The sequence below is a fragment of the Magnolia sinica genome, chromosome 8, assembly GCF_029962835.1.
Source record: "Magnolia sinica isolate HGM2019 chromosome 8, MsV1, whole genome shotgun sequence".
Lineage (NCBI taxonomy): Eukaryota > Viridiplantae > Streptophyta > Magnoliopsida > Magnoliales > Magnoliaceae > Magnolia > Magnolia sinica.
The window spans coordinates 15677422-15685968 of record NC_080580.1 but is presented as its reverse complement, the minus strand read 5'-3'; positions in this window follow the sequence as shown (position 1 = coordinate 15685968).

The following is an 8547-nucleotide window of genomic DNA, read 5'->3' as shown; positions in this document are numbered from 1 at the left end:
CCATGGGCCTCGTATACAGCAAATGGGTCGTACTTCTTGGCTTCATATACATCAAATGGGCCTGTTCATCTACACCATTCATCTATATGCTAAAGATCATCTTAGAGCATTAAAAAATTAAATCATATCGAAAGATTATTTGGACCACACTCCAAATAACAGTGGTGATAATGATTTCCACCATTGAAATTCCCAAGGCCCACCATAACATTTATTTTCCATCCAATCTGATCATAAGGTTACACAGACCTGAATAAAAAGAAAACAAATTTCATGTTGATCCAGATTTTAGCAATGACCCACCTGATAAGTAGATCTGTCTCATTTTTGCCTCAAGCCATAAAATAAGCTTGCCAAAAGGATGGACGATTTGGATGCAGCACATGCATCAGCGGCCCCATGCATAGAGATGGACGGCATAAATAAAGCACACCTCATGGTGGGGTCTGCACGTGTGGCCTACCAGACGTAATGGACGGCCGGTTGGATGGGGCACAGCCACACGTGGGACCCCAGAACTTGCTGACGTTAATCAGCAGATGGGTCTCACCATCTGGACGGTTTAGCTATCACATGGGACCCACATAATTTTTTGACGTTTAAATGGCAGTGGGTCCCACCATCTGGCACATGGCTGGCGTGTATCTATAGCTGATGGACGGTGTGTATATAATACATGTCACAATCAAGCCCACTGTCCCAGCCCATGGATGGTGGGGATGTACAACGTACATCAATGGTGGAGCCCAAGCCGCTGGATGACGTACACTAGCCACCCTCCTCCTCAAGATAGGTGGGTCCCACATGGGGCCCACACGTTCAGATGTATACAGATATGTGTGTGTGTGTGTGTGTATTATGTATGTAATATATATATATATATATATCATAATATAATATCATACCATATACATAGCTATATATATATAATATTATATTTATATAATGCAATGTTCAAGCCCTGGACGGTGTGGACAGATGTATACGTCACAGTGTACCCCCAACACGTGGGGTGGGTCCCACCATCCACGGACGGTGATGGATGAAATAGATCAGGTGGGTCCCACGTGATGGGCCACCCTCCATAGCATAATAATAATATTTATTATATATTATAATTATATTATATATATATATATATATAAACTGGGCAGTACACCCCACTGTTAGTTCACACATTCCCTGACTGTCCACATCTAGCATCCTTAGACGCTAGATGGCGTGGATACGACACAGGCATCATGGTGGGTCCCATAGACATGGCCAACCTGATTTGGATGAATCTAATATTTACGTTTTTACCTTACATCCGGCCTGTCCAGACAGGATGTCAGGTGGGTCCACTCAATGGACGGTATGGATAAGATGCATACTACATGGTGGGGACCATCCGGGTGGGCCACACGGCCATATCATCATCAAACAAAATGAAAGAGAGAGAGAGAGAGAGAGAGAGAGAGAGAGAGAGGGACCCCGTCACTATGGGCCCTCCCTTCCATGCTTTACAACGTATATCAAGTGAGTCCCATTACATGTGGGCCCACCGATCAAAATCCACGGTGAAGATCCTTTCTTCACCAAAATGCAAGGTCAAGATGACCATATCATACAAGGAAAATAAACATCATGATGGGGTACATGGAGAATGGCCCCATCATGGAATGATTATGAGAATCATAGTAGGTCATCGGCCATACCTAGGGTCCAAAGTGGGATCTATACCATCAATCGGTAAGCCCTACTTAACCCATCATCAAGAGAATGAAATCTAGGCCTAAGAAACACCCACCGCTGATCTTCTTGGTCCGATGAAAAGGTAGTCTCCTTTGCTTCGATCTCAACGGAAGATGATGAAGAATGAAGGTTTGAGATGGGAGTGAGAGGGTTAGGAAGTGGGCCACACAAAAACTCTCTCATGGAGGTTGGGAGAGCTTGGACGTGGGATCTTTTGGTTGCTTGGAAATGGGTTTGAGAAATGAGAGAGAGAGAGAGAGAGAGAGAGAGAGAGAGAGAGAGGGTTGTAAGGAGAGAGAGAGGGATGGGTGATGGAGTGATGGGTGTGTAAGAGCTTTGTTGACTTTTGAGGTAGTTTGTGTAAGAGGGGTATGGGTGGTGTAAGGGATTGTTGACTTATGGGGTTGCTTGGGGATGGGGTGTGAGGTGATGTGTACTTGACATGTACTTGACCCTTGATGGGATTGATTGATTGATTGATGTGATATTAGGTAGAGATTCTCTTAGGTTTTGCAATGCGCGGCATTTTCCTCGAACTGAACGCGGGCCTACATCTCCTGGCCTAGGTATCAGATCGGCACGCGAGTCACGGCATCGGAACCGCGCCGACGGCGCGGTCGCTAGGGTACAAGTCTCGGGTCGAGCCGACTCTGGTTTGCATGACTCGGCTTAGGATCGCGCGCAAACGTCGGATAAAGGTTGAGGGTTGCCAGAATTCGATCGGGAGGATCACGGGAACCCACGGAATTGTACAAACTAAGATACGGGTCTTACAGATTGGATGTCAAATAAACAGTACAATGGGCCCTAGGATGATTTTAATGGTAGATATCCAATCACCTGAGATTTATGTCCCTCTCATTTTTGGGTAAAGCCCTAAAATGATCTGCAAAAATGGATGGACAGAATGGATGAAACACATACATCATAATGGGGCCCACAGAGCACCGACCACCAGCCACCGAGCGGGGAGTAGCCAATCTGAAGAGCGCTGACGCTCCTCGAGCTCCAAGTCGTATGAACAGTTCAAGGGAGATTAAAGTTACATGGCCCCAAAATAATGTATTTATTATATCTACATTATGCATCTATTTTTCGAGATAATTTTAGAGCATAATCCAAAAAAATTGAATTATATCCAAAGCTCAAATGGACTACACCACAAATAGCGGCAGGGAGAATGATTTTCACCGTTAAAACATTCATAGGGCCTACCATAATGTTTATTTTCCATCTAATCTGTTTATAAGGTCACAAAGATACGAATAAAGAGGAAAAAAAATATCGTATTGATCCAAAACTTTTGCGACTATCAAAAGGGTTTCAATGGTAGACATTCAATCCCCCGCTACTTTTGCAATGCGGTCCACTTGATCTTTACATCTATCTTATTTTTCATCTCAAGCCTTATGACAAGCTTGTTAAATGAATGGATGGTTTGGATATTAACACATACTACGTGATATACCACATGATGGGACCCACAGGACTTGCTGACGTCAACACACTAGCTAGATCGCTGGTGTGTGGCACACCAGGATAGAATACGGAATCCACTATTTGCGTTGAGCAGCAAAATTGTGGTTGTTGCAATCTAGTTGAACCGTGTGACTGTGTAATTGCCATGTCGATTAGGTACTACCACACCTGTTTTGAGCTCGGGACAGGCGGAGGCTCCGAGGATCATTGAGGGGCCACCGTGGTGTATGAGTCTTATCCACACCATTCATCCTTTTTTTTTTATATTATTTTATATCATTATCCAAAAATAGAGAATATCCAAGTCTCAAATGGGCCACAAGGTGGGGGTTAAATTCCTACCGTTGAAAACTTCCTAGGGACGATAGGAGTTTTGGATCAAGATGATATCTGTTTTTTCACTTCATCCATGTGTGTATGATCATATCAAGGGGTTGGATGCAAAACAAACGACAAAGTGAACCCTTAGAAGGTTTCAACGGTGGGTGTCTTAGCACCGCTGCACCCTATGGTGTGGTCTACTTGTGCCCTGGATCTGTATTATTTTTGATTCATAACTCAAGAATGATATGAAAAGAGGTATGGACGGTGTGGATAAGACTCCTACGGATAGAGTGAGAAAATGCGCTCGTGACGAGTAAGTCACGTGACAGTCTCGTGATTTTCATCCGTTCTAGGTCTCGATCGAAACTTTCTCGTGCTCGTTGAAATGCGACTGCACTCACAGGCCTGGAAATGGAACACGAACAACACTTGTAAGAGATCAGGTTCGGTCTTTTAATTATCCCCAGTGGACTCAGCTGGATGTCATGAAAGTTAGTGGTTGAAAATGCCTCTCGAGTTTCACATTTCTTCTGTTTGGACGACACGGGACAAAAATTACAAGGATCTAAAATTCCACTGTTTCGTATAACGAAATATCCAGAATCCACTTGTTAATATGTTGCACATGCACACGTGTAAAAACAAAAGATTTCGTTAGGTGGACCACTTTAATTAGATCTTGTACTTAAAAATTAGAAATTTTACGGAAAAAAAAAATACCTAATCAATGTGAAATTTTAATTCCGATACCTTTTTAAGAAAAAAGTTTCCATAAAGCTGCCTTATTATAATTTATATAATTATCATTCTGCTGCCTTCTATTACAGTTAAAAGTTCCAGAATATTGGTCAGCTGCGTTGGGTGAGCCCCTGTGATGTTTTTGTAACATCTATCTCAATCATCAGGTCTATCATTTCATGATAGGCCTAGGGTTCAAAAAATTACCCTCATCCTTGATTTAGTGGACCATGTGATTGAAACAATGTATAGGGCAACGATTTCCCTCCAAATTATTTCCCTACGTACGGCCACATAAATCACAGATGGGCCTGAGTTTTAGGTCTCATGCCTAATTTTGGTGTGGCGTCTAATGGTTAGAGTATATTTCACCGCATGTTACATTAAGGGTGTAAAAATTACCCCATCATTGATCTAGGTGGACCACGTGATTGAAAATAGTGTGCAAGGCAATGATTTCCTTCCGACTTTTTCCTTGGTACACCCCACATGAATGATGGTTGGAGTGGATTTCACCTCGTGTTAAATTACTCCCATCCTTGATCTAGTGGACCACATGATTGGAAACATGGTATAGGGCAATGATCTCCCTCCAAACTAGTCCCCTTGGTATGGCACACATGATTCATGGATGGGCCTAGATCCTATACTTAATTTTGGCGTGGCATCTACTGGTGGGAGTGGTTTTTATATAATCACCATGGTTGGCCTATATAAAAAATCAAGGGTGGACGCCTCTCGTAGCTGTTTTATTTGGTGTGGCTCACTTGAATCATAAGTTAGTCCAATTTTTATTTATTTATTGCCCCCGAACCTAAATGAGGATTATGCCTCTAATGGTTTGATGTGATTTTGCATACACATCATAGTGGATCATGCCAGAGATCATTAAAAAAATTGTACCGGACATCAATTTTGATAGGCCTAATGTGATGGTCGTAGGATCCACTTGGACATTAGGCCTATAATAATAATAATAGTAATAATAAAAGGGGCCATGGGCTACATTAAAGGAAACAGTTCAATGGGAGACGTCCACCCTTGATTTTTATAGTGTTGGTCGTGATAATTATATGAAATCCACTCTATCCATTAGAATTCACACAAAAATAATAAGACCTTTAGTCCAAAAATCATTAGCATTTGTGATTCAAGTGGGCCACATTAATGGGACAGTTTGGAGAATGAGAATTACCACATACACTGCTTTCCAACCAGCGATCCACCTAAATCACAAATAAAATTGATTTTTCGGCCCTTGGCCTAACATGGGATGACACAGCTGGTGATGTAGGTGGATTTTAGTTAAAAATCATGGAGGGGGGCTCACTTGAGCCACTTACCCCTTTCCTCACACAAAGGGCCAAGACCAGGTAGTGGAAAGATAATTATATCACTGATGAGTTAGCTTTTGAAAACCCTTTTGAAAAGGCATTGGAATGGAAATTCCATATTAATGGTCGTTTCTTATAAAATTCCCTAAACAATTAGGCTGTTTGACCCTAGATGGCTAAAAAGAATGATGCTGATGATCATTGACCTGGACCATCCACCATTTGCCTTGCTTTTAAGATTTTAATGCCAGCTCTCTCAAAAATCACATTAACTAAATATCAATGGCTAGAAATTGTGCAACTCATACTTTTTTACACTAGAAATGCTTTGATCACTGACTTGGACAAGATATCATGTTCGTTCAATTAATGGCTATAAAAGGGCCACCTCATATTAACTATGCCAGGAAATTTTTAATAATTTTTTAGAGCACTGATAAGTGAGATTACACCTTCAATTGCTCATCCCTCTCAAAAACTCCCCTTGACACGGGAATCATAACCGTTCCATATGAAGAGATAAATTATCCATATTTGATAGTAGAAAAGAACCGACCATTGATCTAGACCAACCATCATGCAAGTAAGACTAATGAATGTCCATTCCCCTTGAAAGTGACTAATTCATTGAATGATTCTAACAATATCTGATCAATGGTTAGGAAAACAGATGGTATGTGTTGATCTAATCCATTCATCATGTGGGTCTCATCTTTGATTGACCATCCTCTCAAAAAATCACTTTCCTAGGTGATGTAGGACGTGGCACCAATACACTCCCAATATAATTGGACCAAAAAAAGGTTAATCATAAATTAGTCGTTATGGGGCCACCTAACCGAGTATCATGAACTGAAACAAGACAATAACTTGAATATGAGTTCTTTTGAAGTGGAGGAGACTGATATAGAGCGGGTCACAAATACTTTCATGTCCAAGATGGACCAGAGAATGCCTGATCAAAGATGGAGGTGATCCAAACTGTCAAAACGTTACAATAGGTGTATCTTGCAAACGGGAATGAGTTACTCAACATACCATTATATGATTTTGGGGGTAAGAGAAGCTACTTTAACCAACCAACCCGTCCTAGGTCTTGATTGAAACTTTCTCGTGCACGTTGAAATGCGAGTGCAGTCACAGGGCTGGAAATGGAACACGAGCAACACTTGTAAGAGATCACGTTCGGTCTTTTAATTATCCCCAGTCGACTTTGCTGGATGCCCTGAAAGTTAGTGGTTGAAAATGCCTCTCGAGTTTCACATTTCTTCTGTTTGGATGACACGAGACAAAAATTACTAGAATCTAGAATTCCACTGTTTGGTATAACGAAACATCCAGAATCCACGTGTTAATATGTTGCACATGCACACGTGTCAAATCAAAAGATTTTGTTAGGTGGACCACTTTAGTTAGATCTTGTACTTAAAAATTAGAAATTTTACAAAAAAAAAAAAAACCTACCTAACCTATATGAAATTTTAATTCCAATACCTTTCTAAAAGAGGTTTCCATAAAGCTGCCTTATTATAATTTATATAATTATCATTCTGCTGCCTTCCATTACAGTTAAAAGGTGTTCAAAAATATTGGTTGGCTGCGTTGGGGGAGCCCCTGTGATGTTACTGTAACATCTATCCCAATCATCAAGTGCATCATATTATGATAGGTCAACTGTTCAAAAAATTACCCCCTTCCTTGATTTAGTGGACCATGTAATTGAAACAATGTGCAGGGCAATGTTCTCCCTCCAAATTGTTTCCCTTGGTACGGCCACATGAATCGCATATGGGCCTGAGTTTTAGGTCTCATGCCTAATTTTGGTGTGGCGTCTGATGGTTAGATTATATTGCACCGCATGTTACGCCAAGGGCGTAAAAATTACCCCATCATTGATCTAGGTGGACCACGTGATTGAAAATAGTGTGCAAGGCAATGATTTCCTTCCGACATTTTCCCTTGGTACACCCCACATGAATGACGGTTGGAGTGGATTTCACCTCGTGTTAAATTACTCCCATCCTTGATCTAGTGGACCACATGATTGGAAACATGGTATAGGGCAATGATCTCCCTCCAAACTAGTCCCCTTGGTATGGCACACATGATTCATGGATGGGCTAGATCCATGCTTAATTTTGGGGTGGCATCTACGGGTTGGAGTGGATTTTATATAATCACCATGGTTAGCCTATAAATAAAATAAAATCAAGGGTGGACGGCTCTCTTAACTGTTTTGTTTAGTGTGGCCCACTTGAATCACAAGTTAATCTGATTTTTATTTATTTTTTGACTCCGAGCCTAAATGAGGATTATGCCTTTAATGGTTTGATGTGATTTTGCATACACATCATAGTGGATCATGCCAGAGATCATTAAAAAAACTGTATGAGACAACAATTTTGATAGGCCAAATGTGATGGTTATAGGATCCACTTCGACCATTAAATATTAGTCTTGCATTAGGCCTAAAATAATAATAATAATAAAAGGGATCGTGGGCTACATAAGATAAAATTCGAAATTTTCAATTTTTTGGGATTTTGCCGCCAAAATGCTTTTCTGAAAATTTCAAATCCAAAAGTGCACTGGAACACACTGCACGCACGCACGTGTGCGCTGGCTCGGGCACGGGCACGGGCGTGGGCAGTGTGGTTATAGTGGCGTTAGATGGCGCACTTTGCACTTCGCACGTGTGCATCATGTCGCAGAGTGGTTGCTCCCTCGCGACCTTACGCGAGACGGTGCAATGGGTCTGGTCTATGCCTGTGTGCAGTGGGTCTGAAATGATATAAGTTTTATAGAAGACTGAGAACGGTCGGATCATAAATCCGAAACATTCAGTAGTTTCTGAAAATGGCTCTCTGCCTTGAAAGCCAAACGGTCCGAAAACGGACGGACCAGGATAATCCAACAGTCAAATCTTCTGATCTGACGA